This window comes from Pleurodeles waltl, chromosome 10, assembly GCF_031143425.1.
Source record: "Pleurodeles waltl isolate 20211129_DDA chromosome 10, aPleWal1.hap1.20221129, whole genome shotgun sequence".
Classification (NCBI taxonomy): domain Eukaryota; kingdom Metazoa; phylum Chordata; class Amphibia; order Caudata; family Salamandridae; genus Pleurodeles; species Pleurodeles waltl.
The window spans coordinates 427,345,399-427,368,697 of record NC_090449.1 but is presented as its reverse complement, the minus strand read 5'-3'; the positions used below and the strand labels follow the sequence as shown (position 1 = coordinate 427,368,697).

At 41.9% G+C, this 23,299-nt stretch overlaps 1 protein-coding gene and 1 long non-coding RNA gene across 10 annotated transcripts in view; both read left to right on the top strand.

The window, feature by feature from the left end:
- Window positions 1–23,299, top strand: part of HMOX2 (heme oxygenase 2) — an 815,387-nt gene that overhangs the window by 578,520 nt on the left and 213,568 nt on the right. The gene's annotated exons all lie outside the window — the stretch shown is intronic.
- LOC138261588 (uncharacterized) lies at window positions 4,657–9,109 on the top strand. Its single transcript, XR_011199119.1, has 2 exons — window positions 4,657–4,909; window positions 5,517–9,109. It is a non-coding gene; the product is annotated as an uncharacterized lncRNA (long non-coding RNA).

Genomic DNA, 23,299 nt, shown 5'->3' with positions numbered 1-23,299 from the left:
TAAACAGGGCAAATAACAGGGGTAAGAGGGAACAGCCCTGCCTTGTGCCTCTGGAAAGTTGGAAGGGTGATGAAAGAAGCCCATTCACGGCAGCCCTGGCAGAAGGATCATCTTCAGGAAGCCCTGGCCAAAACCCATTCCCTATAGTGTTCAACGTAGGAAGTCCCAATCCACCCTGACGAAGGCCTTCTCAGTGTCCACTGACAGTACTTAAGCCGTCAGCATGGTGATCTAGTCCTATGCATACTTTTTCTTTGTCATACATTGCTGACATATGCCTGTTCTTCTCCCTTTTTGTTTTACCCCAAATGCCTATCCCTCCATCCCCTAATATGTCTTGACCTCCTCTTTTTGCATGCCTCCCTTTTTGGAGGGAAAATCAACCCCACTTCTGTCGGAGGTTGGCTGCCTGCAGGGGTTAGATACAGGCAACGCACTGTGTCCAACCTCATGAGCGTAACTTCTTTGGATGTTTTTTTAAACTAAACCTAAGGCTATGCGTGGCGGGGTGTTGCTTAACTGTGAGGGGTTGGTTGCAGGGTCTGACCACAGTATGACTGTCACCCACCCATTAACAGCAAGGATTTGATAAAGAGATCATCATCTGGTATGCCCCTTAGTTTATTTTTCTGAATTGGAGCCGGCCTAGAGCATTTGCTAGAGCCTGAGGATACAGTAGAATTCTTGGCACTCCAGAACTTACTGTGCTTCTTTGATACGTTTTAGAAACCATCCTAATTGAAGGTTGTTATAACTTTGGCATAGGGGCTGCTATTGGCAACATTCATGGAAGAGCTTCATGTGGGCTTGCCATCTGTTTTAGATGGATACTTATAACTGCATATTGCTCATCTGTAGAATATTCCCCTGGGACCAGATTGTATCCAGACGTTTTTGAGCAGTGCTCCGGCGTGCCCTTAGGTAGTTGCCTATAGGCACCACCCCTCCATACTAGTGTCTGTTCCTTTCTTTCTGCACCTACAAAATGGGTCTCCGGAGCTTTACTCCCTTTTGTCGTTTTACAAATACATTCCAAAATCTTCAGTGTGCAAGGCAACAGTGTACCCACCAAAGACTTAAGTGTTCAAACCATACCATGATTATTGGAAATGGATGTCTATGACAACACCTGACGAACAGTGACACTTGGTTTTGGGCTTGGGGCACAAATCCAAGTTGTATGAAGAATATGCCCTTAGGCTCCTGAAAGCGATCCAGGACTGTGAAGCAAAGCTGTATGTTGCCTAACACTGTAAGAGGTCACAGGCCTTGCATAAGTCCCTCTCCAACTTCAGGTCAAAGGTGCAAATGCATTCCCCGCTCCTGTGACAGGTCCTCTTCACAGTTGAGGTCATCCGGTAAATACATGTCGAAATCTAAGAAGCAGCACAAGAACTCTAAGTGGGACTCAACCCCCATTTCACCACTCTGTGTCCAAAAAGAAATCTGAAGGGTATCAAGGTGCCAATTGATCCCGCTCCCAATCTCCGTTTGCGGAGCAGACTCCGCAACTGGTCTGGTTGCCTTCCGAATTATCCAGGCCATCTGTGACGCCGCTGCAGGTGAAGGCCTTTAAAGGTTTTCCCCTACCTCACCAACTTGCTGTTGAAGTCATAGACTACCTCCAAATGATGGCAAACCTTCTGACATTGTTGGAGTTCATGAGCAATGAGCCATTATCACATCTGACTTCTTCACACAGCCTTCTCTCTATAGTAGCTGTTCTTGGCACAGTGTAGTTCTGGGCATTCCCTCTGTCATAACGAGTCAAGGACATTTGGGCTATGATCCCCATTAAATCTCAGCCTTGATCTCTGTAGAGCAGCTGTATGGCTTCTTGGCCTGCTGGCCTCATGCATCCTGCTGATCCAGTTCGCCTGGTGGCATATGCTGGATCCTCAGTGGGTTCTGAGGTCTCTGGGTCCGGCATGAAGAAATCCTCTAATGTCATCCAAGTTTTAGAGGAGACTGCACAAGCACTGCAGTGGTGGCTGCCAGCTGCACCCTGACCAGCGGCAGACCCCTCCCCTTTTCCTACCTAGAGGTGATGGTGGTAACATGGGCATCCCTCCTGTCTGGGGTGGTCATCTGAGAGAGGTGGAGAACGGAGGACTCTGTTGTCCAGCAGAAACAGTTTCTATATAAATCTGTTAGAGGTCCAGGCATTCAGCTTGGTTTTGAAGTCTTTCTTTCATCCATCAGGAGAAGGCAGGCGCAGGTTCTTATGGACAACACCACCATATGGTACTGCAACAACCTGGACATAGAGTGGGATCATGTGCCTAGAGGTGCTGTTAATCTGGAGTTGGTTGATGGGTGAAGATATCTCCTTGATAGTGAACCTCCTGGAAAAATCTTTAAAGACCAAAGTGGACGAGCTCAGCCAGTGATACCTGGCGGATCAAGAAAGGTGAATGCATCTCAAGGTTGCACAGGACATCTTCTATAAATGGGGAGAACCCTGGATAGATCTTTTTGACACTGCCTAGGACATGGAGAGTTTCCAATACCACTCTCACTAGGAGGCTCATTCAGTTTAGGGTGGAGCATGGGACTCCTGTATACCTTTACACAACTGCCTCTTTCCCCACATTCTCACAAATGATTGGGCCCAAGTCATCCTCATGGCTCCAGATTAGGCTGGACACCAAAAGAGCTTAATCTTTTACATTGATCGCATCAGAAATCATCTTGTGAACGATTCATTTTTTTGTGTATTTTTCTGAGGCATAGAAAGTTAAGGAGGTGCAGAAAAGTACATTATCGAGGTCTCTGCAATGCATTGATCGATAAGCAGCCACAGGAATGCCTGAGGGCTCATTCCACCAAGGCTAAGGCTGCTACAACTGGGCTGGCACACAGTGTCTGCTCTTGACCTCTTCCAGGCTGCAGCTTAGGGGTCATTGCACACATTCATGTTGTACTATGGCCTTGACAGCGAGGTCTGTTTAAAAAGGCATTTTGATGGTTCGCTCCCGCAGGACTTTTTGGACTGTTTGCAGCCACAGATTCTCCACTTCAGGTAGGTGCTACTTTGGTATCTGTTTTACAGATGAAGGGTCTGCAGTTAGAAGTATCCATCAGAAAAACAAGTTACTTACCTTTGGCAAATCTTTCTTGTGGTTGTTCTTTCTAGCCACAGGTTTGTTACAGCCCTCTCACCTTCCTGTTCTGTGGAGTGGCCTATTTTTACCATCTGAAAAGGTCCCAAATTAGAACTCTGCATTCCAGTATCGACAATTGCTTTGTGCTCTGCATCAAGGGCGTGGAAAGTGCCAGGGATGCGCCTATATGCTGTTCCACTCTGTCACTTTTGGAGAGTAACAAGGTTGGTGTGGAGTCGTGTGATGCCAGCTAGCAGCATACTCTAGCACTGCTGAAGAAATAGCTAGATCCAGTTTGGCACCTGGGGCTATTCTCCAGGTGAAGGATCTGTGGTTAGATTGTCCACCTGAGAGAGTGGTTCAGAAGGTAAGTTACGTATTCTTTGCTAATCATGTGGAGTGTACAGTTCAGGAATCATATATAATGTAGATTCAAGCAGTGTGGCTCAAAAGGCTCAGAATAGCCTAAAAATAATGTTCTGTCTTCATTGTAAATGTTCACATAGAGTTTAACTTTACTGTTAAGAAAAAAGCTTTGTGGGTCCCAAAAATAAAGGTACTTACGATGCATTCTTCACTGTCCCGGCAAAGACAGCTTTCCTGGTATTATAGGGACCTCGGATTGGAAAAGCACCTCCTAAATAGAAAATTAAAGAGCTAACCAAAAGTCCTTTGCAGTCTGAGACTAGGGCTACTTTTCTAGCATTAAAGCACCATTATAAGAAAGCAATCTTTGATTCCCAGCAACTCCATCATGAGAAGCAGACACTTATCACCAAAATCTGCAGGGGGGGCAGAGAGGAAAACTTTTTGATATATGAATTTAATATTTAGTTGATAATCAGTTTCGACCAAGCCAAGAGAACAGTGCGTACCCACCGGACTAGCTTAAACACGTAGCAGCTATTTCCCCAGACCAGGATGATGCAATTCTTTTTTTTTTTTAAGAAATCCATTTCAAATATATGTAGGGGTGTGGGTGCACCTGGATACACAGGCTACCAGCATCAGTATTGGAAATCAGACCTTGAATTTTGGGCTAAATGGTCCTTCTCTCCTTTTTAGGGGAGTCATTACAGCGCAAGACCTCACTGTCTCTGAAATGCCCCCCCTTCACCTTTTACTGAAGATGACCCATTAGTTCCTTCTAATAATCACTTAATGTCCCTCCTAGATATAAATGCCAAGATATTTTGAAGGATTTTGCTAGGAATGCGTGAACGCATGGGTAACCATTGCTGCTCTGGTTCCTCGGATCAAACATACTTTTGCTGCAAAAACGAAACCAACAGCAATACTGTGACGTTATCTTTGTTAGTTCAACATCATATATACACTAAAAAAGTTGAATTGCCTAATTCCTAGACTACTTAGTTTTGATGGAGTATATAGAGGGCTTGTGGCATGTGCCAGGCCGATCTTCATGAATCCAGCTCAGCAGTACCCCAGGGGCACCATCGCGTCTCGGGGGGGGGGGGGGATGGATGACTGACCCGGATGTGCCTCAGAGCCGGCTGCATTACCAGGTAGGGTTTTTAAAAACCAGCTTGTCATACAGGAAGTGAGGCATGTCGGCAGCGACAGCACCAACAGAGGGACGACAGAGCGAAGGAGAAGAGCGGAAGATTGCTGGGACAGGACCATCGGCTGGCGGACTCCAGTGGAAGCTGGAGACAAGGAGAAGACGCCAAGATGAGGAGAACGAGAGGGACGACTCGACCATTGTACCGACGTTCTGGTGAAAGACCAGGAGGCAGCAAAGCTTACAGACCAGCCATGCTCTGGGAGGAACGTGGCCTCACCAGGTATGGTCCTATAACAGGACAGGGGAAGAATAGAAGGAAAACGGTAATGGAGGGTGGCAGGACAATTCAGCAAGGGAAAACGTTGAGTTATTTTCCTTCGTGTTTGTATTTGTTTTTTTTACTTACTTTGTGTGGGGATTGTTTTGTTGTTCCTGTATTATTATTTATGATGAAAGGGGGGGGCTGGGAAGATAACAGAATAGAAAACCCCATATCAGTACTATGACCTACATATAGCGAGCCGACACTGGGCAAGGAGTGTGGACACGTTCGGTTGTGTCTTTAAAAAAAGAGAAAAAGCAGGAGAAATAAAAGGGGAAAATAGATTTGGTAACCAGCCAGATAGAGAGCTACAACGTTAAAATCCTACAAAGAAAGAAAAGGACAGCCAAGACAGGAGAAGAGATAAAAAAGGAATCAAATAAAAGAACATAAAGGGAAAGAAGAGAAAAAAGAGCCCAGTAAGAGGTAGGAAAACAAAAAGAAGATAAGAAAGAATAGCGAGACAGAGCAGGGAAAAGAGTCATAGCACTACTTACCAGTCCACCAATGATCTTGTCTTCTTCTTTTTCCCCATACGCCTCCTGAATCACCATCTGGGAATAAGAATAAGAACAGAAGATGAAGATCCCAAGATTGATCCAAGAAGACGGAAAGCAAAACACCTTAACAACCAAAACTAGAAGAAAAAGAGCCAAAGAACTGTTATTTGATTAACTAAACTTAATAAGAGCATATACAAAGTAAAGAGCCTGCAAGTATCCATTACTCAGATCCTAGGACATGGCACAAACTGAATACACGGGCAATTACTCTAAAACATTTAAGTCCCTTTATCATGGGTCAGGGTGAAGTTGAGATAGAACAGTTGCATGTCACAGAAAATATACATTAATAGGGTATTAAAACATGAGTGCATGTTTTGACCCTTTTTATGTATAAATCTATTTATTTCAATTTGAGAGCTGTTTATTTCGGATGCAGCAATCAATAAACGCACCTTCATCAAAATATGCAAGTTTAAAAACACTATTTACAGCAATGATAAAAAAACAAAGTGCCATCAATCAGATCTATAAATACATGACACAATGACAAATCACACCAGCTAAAACTCTATAAAGTCTTAGGTACAATAAAAGACACAGATGTAAAAAAGCAGTAATTAATAAAAAAAAAAACAGGCTGAAGTGCAAGCGAAAAACAAATGTTGCTTAAGAGCCCATATCAAATAACAGCTACTATCACAAACATGTTGTGTGGTTCCTATTATGGTAATAAGGCTGAGTGTTTAGAGCTGCAGCACCACTGAGTGTGGGAGACCGAGTTGAGCCCGCACCACTTTGGAAACTGTCGGCCTAACGCCTGGCTAGCCCACAGTGCCTCACCCAACCCTAGAAAGGAAGAGGTGATTTGTGGCAACCTAAACCTGACACACTGACTCCTCAGGGAAGTTGTGGAAACTGATCATACCCCTTTCGCTCAGTTACTCAGTGACTGACACATGCCAAAGCAGTACTTGACATGCAAGCTTGATTTCAATGCATTTATTAAAGTAGTTGCTGCATGGGCTGCGATAATAAGGCAGATGAAACATAATAAGGTAATCATCATTACAACCAGTGTAAAGAAGATAAACAATCTCACCTTTTTGTATGATTCTAGAGAGCCTAGAGATTCTTGCCTAAAACCTATGTCTAGACCTGAGAGCATAGTGGTTTAACCCTTCTGCCTGTCCCAATCTAAGGGAGTAACCCTGACCCCATACCTGAATAGGATGGCAAGGGTCTGCCTATTGTCTGAATGGCAATCCTATTGGGAAGCTGAAGAGTCAGCTACAGGATCAGCAGAGCTGTCTTTGGTGGGGTACGAATCCCAGGATGCTCATGCCTTGAATGCCCTATACCCTCCTTAGTTCTATGTGGTGTTTATATAATAACCCTTACAGAGTTCGTTAAACAGGCCTGACGTTCTGATGTGTCTAGTGAATAGGGACTGTCTCCTGGACTGGCAATACAAGTAAGTTAGCTATCACGTACCATACATGACAGCCTTGAGCAGGACACAGAGTGTGCGCTGTACAATGACTTGATAAAAATGTGCATGGCAAACTCTGTCTTTCTAGAAAATAATAGCTGATTAAACAACAAGCTAAAGCAGGCTGTGCTAAAAAAATATGGAAATGAATAAAATGCATGTGAATGTAAAAAGCACAGGATACAGGCCTAATGCTAAAATAAGGATCCCCAACCTTGGTGCTAAAGGGGTCCTACAACACCATCCTCTTGGCGGAACAAGAGTGCAGAGTTCAGTACCTAAATAAACTAGTATAAGACTTATAAAATATAGAAAAATATATTCAACTTATAAGAGAAATATAAACTATATATCTAAAACCAAAATATAAAAGGATGTCCTTGTTAACAAGCAGAACAAGCCAGGCATAAAGCTGAATTAAAACAATTCATAGTTTGAAGAACAAAATGCCAATTAAAAGTTATTGGAATCCCGCATGAGGTCATCAAACATAGAAGCGATAGAATCAAGGATGGACTCCACTTCGCAGACGGTAAAACCACCAGATCCTCATTAAAAAGGTTAAAGGAACACATATGAATCATAAATAAAGCCATAGCCAAGGAGACAGTGTTCTGCGATGTGCCAGATGTTTGGACACCGGGAGCAAAAGCAACCTGATCCGTGAAGGCTGGCTCATGGAAGGTGTCACAAAGCAACAGCAATCTCATGGGATAACTCCAGCAAAGAACCCTCATCAAGAGCATCACCAGTTTTATGTCCACAGAAAGTACTTGTTGTAGAACAAGACACACTTCCAGTTTGAAAGAGCACCATAAGGAACGGAAAACAGGATGCACACAGCAGAATACTGATTGAAATGACAATGACCAGTCCTTAGCAAGTCCTTCCAACAGTGCAACTCCAAAGTACTGCATCATGTGTTCACGACTCAGTTGGGCTGGTATGAGCTCCATGTCTCCTCTTGGTTAAGATGGGGCAGCCATTGCAAATCAAAAACAGCAACAGCAAGATACCATCAATTAATGCCAAGACAATCGGGAAACCTACAAAAACACTTCAAAAAAGTGAGTGAATGACTAAAGGTGTTACACTAAAGATAGTCTGAAATTTACTTACAAGTCCAGATTCAATAGCCTGAAAAAAAGTGTACAATCCCTGCGGTGTTAGATTAATTAAGAATGTGACTCACCAATTCACCAAAGTGTCTTAGAAAGTTCATATTTAAAAGGGACTGTATCTCAGCTGACAGCCTTGCCACTTGCAGGTCATACATCTCATCTGAAATCACATATGCGACATATGCTCTCATCCCACAACAGCCTTGATCACTCAGCATCAAAAAACTCCCATTTGAGAGTAACTGAAATACCGGGTGGATCACAGAGACAGGAATACTCTTCAAGTAGCAAGCTAAGTTAGCTACCAGTGCATTGCAAGCACCGTGCAACACCACCTGTTAGCAAATCATTGATGGCTTATGAAAGTTACACATTCACTTCTGCTAAGAAAAATCTCCTTTTCACCACACATGCATTTGAAATGAAAGGGCAGCACCCACACCTCATCAATGTAACTATCTCCTAGATATTCAAGCCTGCCGTTAGAAAAGTGTTTTAAACACAAGATGTATTGGAATGTTGATTATTGGCAGGGATATCGCCCCATGGATTAACCACACTGATGATGGTGTTTCAGCTACTGTAAAAACAATTTTTATAGCTTTTCTACATTAAGCATGATGTAATTAGCTTCCTTCCTTGACATTATCAGTTGTTTCAGTGTAAGGTTGAATGCGGCAAATAACTCCTTGGACTTAAAGTGCTTCCTAAGCAAGCAACCTGCTTTTAGAACTTGTAAAGTCTAACTTAACTGCATAACGGACTTAAGTTCAATTTGCCTATGTTGTAAAAATGACATTTTGAATAATGTCAATAGCAGAGGACACAATGTTGTTTACTTTGTATATACGAGTGGGCAGTGTGTTCAAACCATTATTGACAAAGTCTAAAGCTTCAAATTTATTTATGGACGGAATAGTGGGCACATTCATTTCTTTAACTTTTGCTAACCCAAGACAAGTTGTTTGATGAACAGTTTCGTTCAAGTAAGTCATTTGCAGCAGAATTAAACATACTCAAAATAAAGCTTCCATGCCTTGTATTTGCCAGTCTTTCATCCCCAAAACCGTTTTTAGGTCTATTTGTTTTTTCCAGTACTCATATCCTTTGAAGGCTAACTGGGAAACAAACAAGTCTGAAGAAATTAATTTAGTGTCAGTTAGCAATATTTCCGTTGCTTTTCATGTAGGTAATTTGAAATAATATGATTCAGTATTTGTGACATCATGCCAGAAAAATGAGTAAAATTCTTTACATATGTTTTGGAAGTACCCACTAGTGAAGTCATACAATGTTGTCAATGTGTATAATTAAAAACTACTCTGGGAGTACTAGCTCAATGTAAATAGTGGTGTCCATAATAAAGGTAACAGAACATTTCCCCATAATTTACAACGTTCATATATAAATCCTCACTTTCAAACATAGTATAATATTCTAGCGAAGAAAGCATAGGGTCAACTGTATTTAACACCCAGCCATCAGAAACAGCACCTGGTGTAATAACGTCATTCATAAAATTTAAAAAATACATGGAATTTGTATCATTTCAGTTGGTCCAAATATATCGTATGGTCCCAAACAGTCCCATCAGGAACTAGAACAGCAGAAATTTTCAAAAGGGGCATGTTTCTTCGCACATTATGGGAAGACAAATAAGGCTTTAAAACCTCATCCACCAGTTTAGTAGCAGAGCGTTCAGGAAAAGAATGGACATGTATAAGCAGAAAGAAGACAATAAAAAATCCAATTCATAGAAGGAAAGCAAGCAATGTCAATATAATCCACTGATAGTACCATGAATGGATCAAAGAGTTGCACTTTAGTCAGTTAAAAAGCTTATGGATACCATGTGCTGGTGCAATAGGTGGTGCTAAAGAAGTTGAAGAAAAATCATCAATATTGGCAAAATAACCTGCAGCAGTCTATGCAAAACCTCATGTCGGGTCAGATGAAGTCAGCTGGTAGATGTATCCGAAGGGGGTTTGTCGGAGACAATCCCATCCATTTGTGTTGCATTTGTAAATTGCAGATTAACGTTTTGGACATTTCTTGCCAGTGTAGCAGTAACTGGAATCAACAAAATGTCATTCTCTGCCTTCTCCAACCTCGGGGAAATAATTTCAGCATTGTTTAATGCTTCAAGAGGTATTTCATGTATGGTAGTGAGAGGGGCAAGGGAACTACCCAGGAATCCTTGTGGTTTACTGTGCAGGATCGACCACACAATACAACTTTAATGTGATCAATGTAGACAAAACAGTTGTCTTTGGATCCAGGCAGTGGTGTAGGATAACAGTTCTTGTCTCCAGTATTTCAAGAGCCAGCACGGGTGGCCGGTAGGATGGGCCAAATTCCTTCTTCACAGGTATATTTTCTCATACCAGTTCCCTGTTTCTTGGAACCCAGCCTATGAATGTTGACTTCCTCATTCCCAAGATGGCAGCATGTGCTGAGGAATGTTCATCTCAGAACTATTGTAATTCTTGCAAGAGAGGCCAAAAGATGTTTCTGCTGCCCCTCTGCCAAGACCATCAATCTCTGAGACATACGTAGGGATGCCAAACAGGACTTCATAAGTGGTATGGCCTCCCAAAGATCTTCATGGCAGAGTATTTATGCTTCCTGGTCTGCATACAAGTGATGGATCCAACTACGACCTAACCATTATACTCTAGCTGTTAAGGATTGCTTTAAGTCCTGGTTTTTCCTTGTACCAAATTCCCCTTGGGATGATTAGGGGCTATAACAATGCACCATAACACCCATTGTTCTAATGGCGTCCCTGTTTGCCCTAGAGGCAAAAGTAGGGCCTTGGTCCAAGTGGAATGCTGAAACTGCATATGTCCCAATAAAGACTTGCAAATCTTTAATAACAGTTCCAGGGTCAGCTGATCATTGTGGCCACGCCCATAGGAATCTGGAGCAAGAGTCTACTGCAAGTAGAATGTATTTGTATGCACTATCTGAAATTCAGGGACTGCAGTGGTCCAGGTATACACATTGTAAAGGCTTGTTTGCTATGGGTGCTTGATTGTGGAACTTTTAAATTGTTGACCGATTTCACAGCTAAGGACGTACTGTTTGACATGTTTGTATAGGCCGTACCACCAGTAGCGTCTTTATAAAAGGAGGTGGTAGAAACCACACCAGCATAGGCAGAACCCAGACCCTCATGAACTGCTTTGATCAGTTCTAGCCTACGATCTTGATTGGGGAACACACGATCACCCACCCCTGGCATTGTTACAAAGGGAATATTTTGGGCACTTAAATAGTAGGAATATTTGGTAGGGTACGCTTTTGGTAAAGGCTTGCCATCAGCCAAAGCTTTCACAGCAGCCGAGGTGTCATCATTCACCTTCTTAGGAGAATGAGTTATTGCAACAACAGAAGCCATTGCAACTGCAGACTTGGCAGCTTCATCAATCAATTAGTTTCCTGCAATGTGTATTCCAACGTGTTGGTGGCATAGAGTATGTGTTACATGAGCCCAAGGCAATTTCTCTTTAAGACCTGCATTCTCCCCCTCCCCCACACAAACATTTGTGTATTTATGGCACTTGCTTTGGAATCTCTGAGCCCATTATGGTGCCAGTAGTGTACGTTTTCATTGAAGGACTGGACAATTACGAATCACACACAGTAAGTGTAAGAAATTCAGGATCCATATGTTCCAGTGCCAAAAGAAATGCTTTAAGCTCAGTAAACTGTGCGGTGCAATCCTCTGGGGACTGCTTGCAGGTTGTTAGATGGTGGGAGTTGCCATCCCTCATAACTCCACAGACGGCTGCACAAGCCGTGGAGTATTGGTGTTTGGTACCTACAGCTGGTTGAGCTGAACATCAGTGTAAATGATGATTCTGCAATAGTCAAGAGGCATGAAATTAGTGGGAATGGGGTACTCAAGTTCATGTTGGAGAAACTCTTGGGTCTGAAGTTTTGGATTAAAAACATAATCAACGTCGGTGGTAGTCAAGGAGGTGGTCCACTGTAGCCAAGATTGATGTAAGGCTTTGGCATTTGCAATGCTAGCTTTGGGAGCAGCCTCATGGGCTGGAATCAGGCTAATAATGTGCTTTCCCTGGGCTAGTGGTCTCTCCTTAATGACCACCATCTGACCTGCAGTCAGTATTTTTTCTGTTGGTGCATAATGCATTTCAGTATTGGAGTGTAAGTGTGATTGTATGCTATGGGGACTGTCTCACCTCAGTAAATGTGACACATGTGAATCCAGTGGCACCCGGACTGACCCGGATTACCAAAGTTGTTTAGTTTTGTGTGTGTGTGTGTGTGTGTGTGTGTGTAGGTGTTTAGCTTCAAGAATGTCAGTTTGTAATAATCTGAGAATGTATGTGTGTTGTGAGATCCAAGGTTTGCTTGAGAAATCAGGACAGATCAAATCATAAATTGGTTTTATGTGACAAGCATAATCTGGAATGTATGCCTTGCCAAAATTAAAGACTCTTGACAAGGAATGCATTTTTTTTAAATATTGTTTGGTGGTTGTAGTTGTGCACACTTTTCTAAGAAGTGTGGTGCCAGACACCCCCCCATAGGACACTGAGGAAAGCAATTTTCATCTTCTTGAATTTGAGTTTGTAGCCACGGTCGTCAAATCCCAGTACAATACGATCTACCCTGGCCAGATGTGTGCTGAGGTCGTCATCTGTCAAATAAGTGTCATCAACCTAGGACAGGGCCTCAGGATCAATATCCTGGACTAGTCTTGTACCCTTGATTAAGTCTACAAAAAGCTACACTGAGAGCCTAACATGGAAAATGTGCTTACATCCCAACTTTCAGGTGCTAGATTTTGGCAGAACAGCCGTTAGGAGATATCTGTGGTTCTTTTGTACATTTTGTGTACAATGTTGTTCATAAGAGCTGTGCTATGTGAATTTTGAATTGCAAATTTGTGTTTGTGACTATTTCAAAGTCTGTAATCTAAGACTATTCTGTAAGAATGGTCTGGCTTAGCTATGGGAAACAAAGGGTTACTCATAGATGATAAGCAGGGTTCAGTTACTCCCTGGTACTCCAGTTGTGAGAGAGCCTTCCTCACTGGGGTGTTAGCAAAATGTTTTATTGGGTATTGAGCTTGTACTTGTGGATTGGATCGTATAGGAATGACTTGATGAGGAGATTCCTTATCCTAACCCATGTGGTTGCAGTACAGCACTGGAACCCGTGTCAGAGCCCAGTCAGCAGCACAGGCTTCTTTTACTGGATCTGGAAGTAGAACTGAAAAAGATGGCAAAATGATATCTTCCCCTTGTGGGAGCATTCGACAAACTCTGGCGGCCAATAATTTTCTGCCCCAGAAAATTACTTTGATTGTGTGCTAAATGTCCCCCTCAATTTGAACTCTTAATTTATTGACCCTTTTGGGTGGGGCGACATGCATGTCCTGGGGTGTTGACTTCAAGGTAGTTGTTAGTTGCTGTCGCAGTCAGAAGCTCTTGAAGATTCTGGCAAACTATCTGACCTCTGCTGCGCTGTCTCGCAGAGTCACTGCCTACGTCCTGTTCTTTATTAGGGTTCTCAATGTGTTGCATAGTTATCCAAAAGTGCCACAACCACCTTATTTTAAGTTGAAGTTTGTGCTGTGGAAGTTTCTCTTCCTTTTTTAATCATAACCTCAGATGAGCATTGAGTGCTTTTTTGATTTCACATACCCGTTTCTGTGTTCTCACTACCTATCTCTCTTGGTCAGTTTGTCTGATAAGTCCTGAACGGTTCGACGAGGGAGTGTATCAGTATACAGATATATGTCAGGAGGTTTCAAATTGTCACAATTTCTAAGATTGTAGGTTTTCTCCGAGGTCTCCAACTGCAGAGATTCTCCTTGTTGTTTTACTTGATCTTTTTTAGATTTTTGTTTGCCCCAGAATTGTTTAGACCCCTCCCACACTTGCTTGGTATTATCATTCTCAGAATTACCTTTAAGCTGTGGCTCATTTGGCGTGGCCCCAGACTATTCCGGCCTATACAACTATAAGTCTTGGAAATATTCTTTGACAACTCGCTTTTATAGTCTGTCTGTGGAACTTATGTGAGTTGTTAGCGTATTGCCAGTGCTGCTGCTTCCCCTTTGATATTACTTAAAATAATTGTGGAGACTGCAACAAAAATGCCCATTAATTTCATCCCCAAATCCAGGGCAGGGGCAACCCTGTGGTCATTTTGTATTTGTTTTAACACTTCCGGAAGATTTGAAAGAGCCTGTGTGCCATGTGTCATGGTATAGATTGCAGCAAATACTGTGCCCCAAGTGGTGCGGTCATCTGTGGAGGTAACCAAACCAAAAGGCAAGCATGTTGTGAGAATTCTGCATTCATCTTGGGGTTCCGTATGAGGAAGCACTGGTTCCAACTGATTTGTATTTTGTTCAATCCAAAATGGAATTTCTTCATGTTTGGTGGGAACCTTACCCATAATAGTATTAATAGCTACCTGATTTATCCCTGGTGTAGCCAATTGTTAAGCAGCTGGAACAGTCCTTGCTGGGGAAGTAGTTAAGGTCCACATTATGAATTGTATTAAGCATCTACATGTTCTAAATAAATTATTTTATAATGGGTGCAGATCTGCTGCCTATAAATTTTGTATGTTTGGAAATGTTGTTTAGGCGGCTAGAATTGGCTATGGGCCCTCCTCATTACTAAGGGGTCCAGATCTAACGTCATCAATAACGTGTGAGTGTGGGAGACTTAAAACTAATTATGGTGTTTTTGTTATGTTAATGGTATTTCTGGATATGAATAGGCTCTATACTGTGCAGGTGCATTAGCTACATTGTATGTATGAAAAGTATTTGTCTTTGCATCGACTGCTGGAAAAGTGACCCATGAGTAGAAAACTTTTGTTCTGTATGCATCGTGTGGCTCCACCATGAAAGTAACATATTCACCCCCATTAGGAAGACCATTAGCAAGTAAATATTGTGTGACAGATTGTCTATAGTGCATTGGAATTACCACTGGTTGTGATTGTACCATTTTTAAATCTGATTCAGAGATAGAAATACCAAATGGTGGTATCCTTTTAATGTTCAAGCTTGAAAAACCTACAGACAAAATGCCTAATTTAGATCTTGGCGGATCTGGTGTCACTGTCGTTTTTCTGTCAGATGATCCGTTCACCGATTAGACTGTTCGCCCGCTTTATTTAGATTGCCGGTGAGCCCATAGATGAAAGTCTGTCGGTAAATTGCTGTCACCGCCAGAATTCTACACCTGCTTCAACGGTGCCATGGATAAAAGCGGCTGGCGGCGGGACAACAGCTAGTTTTACCACTGGGCCAATCAAGGTGTGCCTTCCTGCCGACGTAACTGTGGCGGTTAAAATTCCACACCTGAAGGCATAAAAGGTTGAAACTTACCTTTTTGTCTACTTTTCACCTCACTTCCTGTCAGGAACCTGATCTTACAAGTCCTATTGTCGCTGCTGCTACTGGACCATGATGAAAATTAGCTGTGTCGTCGCTGGAACCGAAGGTAAGGGACTGTTTTACCTGTTACCATTGGAATTGTCTGTTTTGTATTAGCTCTGGACTAGTGCCTTTTTAAGAAATACTTTCAAGCAATTGTACAGTAAGGTCCACTGTATATGTGTGTAACGTGGTATTGTATTCAATTTCCCTAAACTGCCAAATCAGATATCTATCCATTACACATTATTTGAACTACAGAAATCTAATAAAATGTAGTAATTGCACTACGCAGTTCAACAAGTGGGTTTATAAGAAACATACATTCAATGTCACCTCTAAACTTAAAGCATTTCATATACTTATCAATGTCACATTTCCCCTTGTCTGGTTCATTTTCTATTAATTATTGCATTTCATTTAACTCGAAAGTGTTTTTTACGTGTAATGCATATATGTCTATTATTAACACTTATCATTTTTAAATAAACACACCTACATTCACAAATAAAAAAATATATGCATGGTTAATTTTAGTGTAAGTGTCCATTATCATGAAGAATACTTACACAAAAATTAAAACGTCCATTATAAATGTTCATCACTAATGTATGCACTATACAAATGCGTTAAAAATAAGACCTGTTTTGTTCAATTTCATAAATGAAATTACGTTCATGTTACTCACATTTTCATTACTTACATTGTCATTAACAATTATTTGTAATTAAAAAATGTCAGGATAAGCTTTGGGAAAATAAAATGTATTTTATTTACAAATTAGATACTTCTCCCATAATAACTTTATTGAACCAAAAATAATAATTGTCCATCAAAGAGTGATTTAATCACAAGTTGGGTTTCTGGCCCAGAACTTGCCGTCAAATGACACTGCCAAGGGACAACCTCCTCAGTAAGGGGCATCTAGTGGGCAGAGCAGGCACCTCAAGTGATCCTTCTTGACATGGGTGAGTTTTGGGTTTCCTTGGGGGTCAGAGGCAGGTAAGAAAGCGGGTGGGAGATGGTTGAGTTTGGTAGGTAAAGCAACCTAGTGGATGCTTTGTGTGTCCGCTTTGCAGGTACATGTGGGTCTGGGATATGTGGTGTATGTTTGGGTGTGTGTTTCTTGGAAGGTGTTTGGTGTGGAGTGAGTGTGTGTGTTTGCATTTGGTGGGTGTTATTGTGGTTTTGGTTTGCTGTGAGTGTATTTGGATGACTGCGGTTGAGTTGGTGTGGTTGTGGTGCTTGAGTCTATAAATTGTAGATGCATGTGTGTCTGGTGTACGTGTGTGGTTTTGTAGGTGTTTGTTCGGGTGACTGAGCGTATGGGTTTGGGTTTTTGCATGTCTGTGTGTGTGTGTGTGTGTGTGTGTGAGAGAGAGAGAGACTGTGTTTGGATGAGTGCTGTTGAATTTGATGTTGTGGCTATGGTGCTTGTGGGTGTGCTGATGGTTGTTGGTGTGGTTTGTAGTTGTGGTGGTGCTTGTGTCTGGTGGTGGGTTTTGGTGAGGTTTGTGGTTGTAGTGGTACATGTGTCTGTAGAGGTGGGTGTTGTGGTTATTGTTGTGGTGGTGTTGCTTGTGAGTGTGGTGGTGGTATTTATGGGTGTGGTGCTGGGTGTGGTGGTTGTGGTGCCTGTGGGTGTAGTGTCAGTGTATAGGTTGGTTTGCTATGTTTTGTGTTTCTTTGTGTTTTTGTGTTTAAGTGTGGGTGTGCTGCTTGAGTGGGTGTGTGCAAAGAAGTAAGTGTGCTTTGGGATTGGAGTTGGAGTTGGGATTTGGGATGAATAAGGGACCACAGTAGGAGCACAAGGCTGGACTGGTTGGGCGTCTGGGGTCAGTGCAGAGGCTATTTTCGCTAGTGATCTCTGCATGCCAGACATTGAAATACGAATGGCATTCAGGAATGCAAATCCCTTGTTGGATTTGGGAACTAATCTCCTGGATGCCATTCATGATCGCTGTCTGGCTTACAGAGATGCTGTGGAAGCGGTCAGTAGCCTCTTACTGAGCGTATCTTGGGGGAGAGGGGTGGAATGGAGGTGCCTGTGGCAAAAGAGACCCCAGCCCTTTTAGACGGATGGTCATCAGCCATCAGATTGCAAATGTCCAGGTGGCCACCATTTTAGAATGTGAACCAGTGTATTTTTAAATGTTAACTGCATCACTATCAATCAAATATGTGGCTAGTTTGTTTACATATACAAAGCGTGTGAAGTCAATTCACAAGCCTCTTCTTGTAGCAGGCTGATGTCCACAAGATAGAATACAAGGATTCGGAGTAAGGTTCAAAATAGCATTTCATTTCGCTGCAGCACATCACACCCAGAGAGTGTCCATGACTCTCTCTGGCCAAGTGCAATAACTCCTTCCCCCCCCCCCCTTCTTATATCTTTATTGCATTACCCACTCTACCACACCATAAACGCATCATAAATTCCAAACACGTTCAAACAAGCGTTTCCTGGGACACCGTTGAATCACAAGAACAGGATGTTCAAGCACAAAACTAACATTTCTGAGAACAAGAGGGGTGGTTAGGCCATCTGCAAAGTTTCAAAAACATTTCTGAGAAATGAGTACGAAGAGAAAAAACAGAACAGTCATATTTGTTCAAAATTAACAATTCTGCACATAGCATATATCAAAAAAATGGAGTAGCAGCCTAGACAAAATGGAGCCCTCTCGCCAAGAAATTTGTTTTCCACAAATGCATAAATTACTGTTTTTCTTTTTTTTTTAATGAAAAAGGTGTAATGTGATGCATTACTGTGTTTAACTATGATAGTGATGTGGTTTATTTTATACATATGTTGACTGAATTGTTTTTTTTAAAACAAGAAAAATCTGCAAATAATACATATAAGATGTATTATTTAAACATTAGTGCTAAAACAAAATATGAGACATGTAAAAAAATTGCTTTAACCCCTTTTATTTCTCGCTTACTTTCTCTTATCTCTCTATATATATATATATATATATATTTACTACGTCTATATATAGCTATACACTATTCATTATCAAAGAACACCAAATAATTTCTAGTATTCATCATTTTACATCCAAACTTCAACACTACATATAGACGTAGTATGTATATAGAGATAAGAGAAAGTAAGAGAGAAATAAAAGAGGCAGAGAATGACAAATACAACAAAAACAAAAAAAAAGGATTTTTTCTATGTCTACACAATGAATCAGTGGTTATTTAAAGAGTAGGATGGATCACATGACTTGTAAACTAGGAGGGCCAAGGAGGAAGACCGTGATGGTTGAAACGCGTTGCCCTAGATTTGTGATTTTTGAGTTATTTGGATTGTTATGGAATTGATATGGAATTGCTAACTTAAATAAAGAACAGCAAACTGCATGGAGTGCCACAGTTTAATTTCTATGTGGAGCATATATTGAATGGGTCCTGTGCCCATTTTTTGAGCACCCACCTCGCTAGGCGAGCACAGGAAGAATAGCAGGACATTTTGAGAATATATATATATCACTTTTGTCAGTGCATGTGTGGATTCCCTGGGGGCTGCAATCGGCCCCCAGGAAAACCAGACCCACGTATCAAAGTGATCTATATATATATATATATCTTATATATATATATATATATATATATATATACGCCATCAGTAGTCTTGCAGTTGCAGCTTGCGTCTTCAAAGCAGTGCACATACTTCAACTGACGCATTTCAACTGTAGCTTTTAGGCAGCAATAAAGAAGTCAAGTAAGTCTTGTGATTATGTTTCTGCTACAAAAGGATCAGACTTTTGTCTAGTGGCAGTTTTAGTGCCAGAAAGAAGCGCAGAACGTTTATATGACTACTGCAAAGAGCACATCTGTATTTTATGTAAATAGCTGAGTACGTTAGTAAAGTCAGCCACTACCTGCGCTATAATACAAATAAAATGTATGTGCGGGGTGGGGGGTGGCTATGGAGAGATGAAGAGCAAGTTTGCTGGGTGGTAATGAGGGAATCCGAGGAGGAGGACATGGGAGTGAGAGCACCAATAATGATTGTGGACTGGGCGCAGGAGGTTCTAAAGACTGTGATGAATGGTATGTGACAAGGTGTTTGAGTGTCTTGAAAGAACGTGCTGATTGAGGGAAGAAGCGCAGGTAAGGTGGCCTCTACTGTTGCACGTATCACACACACACACCAGCAATTTTGTGACTGTCTATGTAGGCTAGTGTTTTAGAGCAACAGTTTAGCCAATAGCAGAGATGGCATCTTGATGGATGACTGCTGCTGACGTCTCTCTGGTTATAGAGGACAGCTCTGACATAGGATCAGAGACTGAGACAGCAGATACTGAGACAGTATCTGAGGGATAGGACAATGGCACAGACTCTGGGAGTGATTTTTCAGTTGGAGGAGTCACATTGGATAACTCCTTCCAGTAAATTGTAAGGGAGGTGATGAGGGCACTCCTGTTGTCCCTTCGCAAGCATAGTCTGTGCAACAGGGCAATAGTGGGTTAGCCCAACCCAGAGAGCAGGTGAATGCGTGGGCAAGCACAGAGAGGGTGCTCTTTTGGGAGCTCCCCAATTTAGTTCAGCCCCGAATTCCACTGCCCAGATTGTATCGTGGAAACATCAGAATTATCTATCACAAAACAAACTGTTTTTGTAAGGCAGGCACCTGTGTTTTTGGTCCTGGGTTCGGCGGCTATATAGGGAAACATACTAAACCCAAACATTTCTGGAAACTAGACATCCGGGGGAGTCCACAGAGGTGTGACTTGTGCGGATTCCCCAAAGATTTCACCCAGAATACCCTGCAAAGCTGAAATGTTGAATAAAAACTCTATTTTTCTTGCATTTCTGTCACACAAACTACAGGAATATGCTGCGATCCACAAAATTCCTAACACTCAGTGATTCCTCACCTGTCCTGATAAAAACACTACCCCACTTGAGTACCTATACCTAGTGCCTGCATAAGAAATGGATCACCCCATGGTCAACAGTTGCCTCATGTAAGTACCAACATTGACCGTTGTGTGATCTATTCCTGTTGCGGGCAGTAGGCCTACCCACACAAGTGAGGTACCATTTTTATCAGGAGACTTGGGGGAATGTGGGTGGAAGGACATTTGTGGCTCCTCTCAGATTCCAGAACTTTCTATCACAGTAACGTGAGGAAAAAGCTTTTTTTTTTCCAAATATTGAGGTTAGCAAAGGATTCTGGGTAACAGAACCTGATCAGAGCCCCACAAGTCACCCCATCTTGGATTCCCCTAGGTGTCTAGTTTTCAAAACTGTGCAGGTTTGCTAGGTTTCCCTAGGTGCCAGCTGAGCTAGAGGCCCAAAGTCCACAGCTAGGCACTTTGCAAAAAACAGCTATATTTTCTTTGTGAAAATGTGAAATGTCCATGTTGTGTTTTGGGGCATTTCCTGTCGCGGGCACTAGGCCTACCCACACAAGTGAGGTATCATTTGTATTGGGAGGCTTGGTGGAACGCTAGGTGGAAGGAAATTTGTGGCTCCTCTCAGATTCCAGAACTTTCTGTCACCGAAATGTGAGGAAAAAGTGTTTTTTGGCCGCATTTTGAGATTTGCAAAGGATTCTGGGTAACAGAACCTGATCAAAGTCCCGCAAGTCAGCCCATCCTGGATTCCCCTAGGTGTCTAGTTTAAAAAAATGGGCAGGTTTGGTAGGTTTCCCTAGGTGCCGGCTGAGCTAGAGGCCAAAAGCCACAGCTAGGCACTTTGCAAAAAACACATCAGATTTCAATGTAAAAATGTGATGTGCCCATATTGCCTTTCATGTTGCGAGCATTAGGCCTACCCACGCACGTGAGGTACCATTTACGTCGGGAGACTTGGGGGAACACAGAATAGCACAACAAGTGTTATTGCCCCTTGTCTTTCTCTACATTTTTTCCTTCCAAATGTAAGACAGTGTGTAAAAAAGACTTCTATTTGAGAAATGGCCTGTAATTCACATGCTAGTATGGGCACCCCGGAATTCAGAGATGGGCAAAAAACACCTTATCTTGTGGCCATTTTGGAAATACAAAGGTTTTCTTGATACCTATTTTTTAGTCTTTATATTTCAGCAAATGAATTGCTGTATACCCGGTATAGAATGAAAACCCATTGCAAGGTGCAGCTCATTTTTTGGCTCTGGGTACCTAGGGGTCTTGAAGAGTCCAGCACATGGAACGGTATATTGCTTTAAAAAATCTGACATTGCAGGAAAAAGTTACAGAGTAAAACGCTGAGAAAAATGGCTGTTTTTTTCAGCTCAATTTCAATATTTTTTTTTCAGCTGTTATTTTCACAAATGACCCCTTGCTGAATTCAGCATTCTGTCTACCTTTCAGAAACGCTTAGCTTTCCGGGATTCAGCAGCTAAGAGGTTAAGTTGCAACATCACTAACAAATGATGTATACATATGTCACAAAAACATATGGAATTTTACAAATACATGAGATGTGTGTTGAATATCAAAGATATGTTTGCCCATTCAAAGTGATATTTTTCTTTTTTACATAAATGCAGATATATGAACCCAGGGAGAGGTAGAAGACTGCAGCCTCAAGTGTTTTGACCCCTTTCATGATCTTGCAACCATGGAAGAAAGAGTTATTATAAAATAAATTCAGATTGAATAGGCAAAACTATTCTTGACTCGTCATCAGCTGGAGTTATATTGTCTGCTTCACAATAGGAATCCACAGCAATGATACTAATAGTGAAAACCATGGTAGGACCCCATTTTGTGGCCACAGGGTCCGGTACGTTGTGGCAGTATCAGGTGGCATGTCACAACCAACTTTCAGTGGTGTGCTACAAGAGGTTCTTTCTTCAGTGATGAGCACATTAACAGCTTTATCCAGTTTCCACCAACTGAGGATTTTGCCAGTGTGAAGGAGAGTTTTTTTTAATGCTTTGAGTGACATACCATTTGTGGTTGGAGCAATTGACGGGACACACATTCGGGCCACCACATGACCAAGAACAGTTCTACCCTAATCGGAGGAACTTCCATTCAATCAACGTGCTAGTTGTCTGCTTACCTGATTTGTACATCTCAAGCGTATGTGCCTGTTTCCCAGGATCAACACATGATCCTTTGCACAACAGAAAAGCAGCATACCCCTGCAAATGTCACAACGTAGACCTGAGAGGGCTTGGCTTGTTGGTAAGTACAATCTGTCATTGTAGGAAGCTGGCACTGAATATACTATATCAAAATGAGATATAGTGTGCACAGAGTCCAGGTGGTCCGCAGAGACTTAACAGACGCTACATTAGATAATACTAATGCTCTCTTTTGTAGCAGTGTGTTCAAGTAGTTAGGCTTATCTGAGGGTAGTGCAAAGCATTTGTTGTACACACACAGACAATAGAAGAAGCACACACTCAATGACTTAACTTAAGACCGATTATTTTATATGCAAAAATATATTTTATTAATTTCTAGAACCACAAGATTCAAGTTGCAGGTGAGTACATCAATAAATAAGTATTTCACATATGTATCAATACTACTTTGATTGGAATCAGCAAGTTATACAGTTTTTGAATAAATGGCAACAATCGTTTTTTAAGTGCAATTTTCAGAAACAGTTCCTGGGAGCGAAGAAAAGTTAGTACAATTTGCAGGTAAGTGCAAGACTTACAGTTCCAATCTCTAGGGGTTAGGAAGTCCACAGTTTAGCGTTCAAGTTACCCCAAACACTCACCACCAGCAATATGGGGCTGGTCGGGTGCAGAGGTCAAAGATGTTGCAAATTTAACAGGGGCTCCTAAGGAGACTGGGTGCACTCTGATTCAGATCTGCT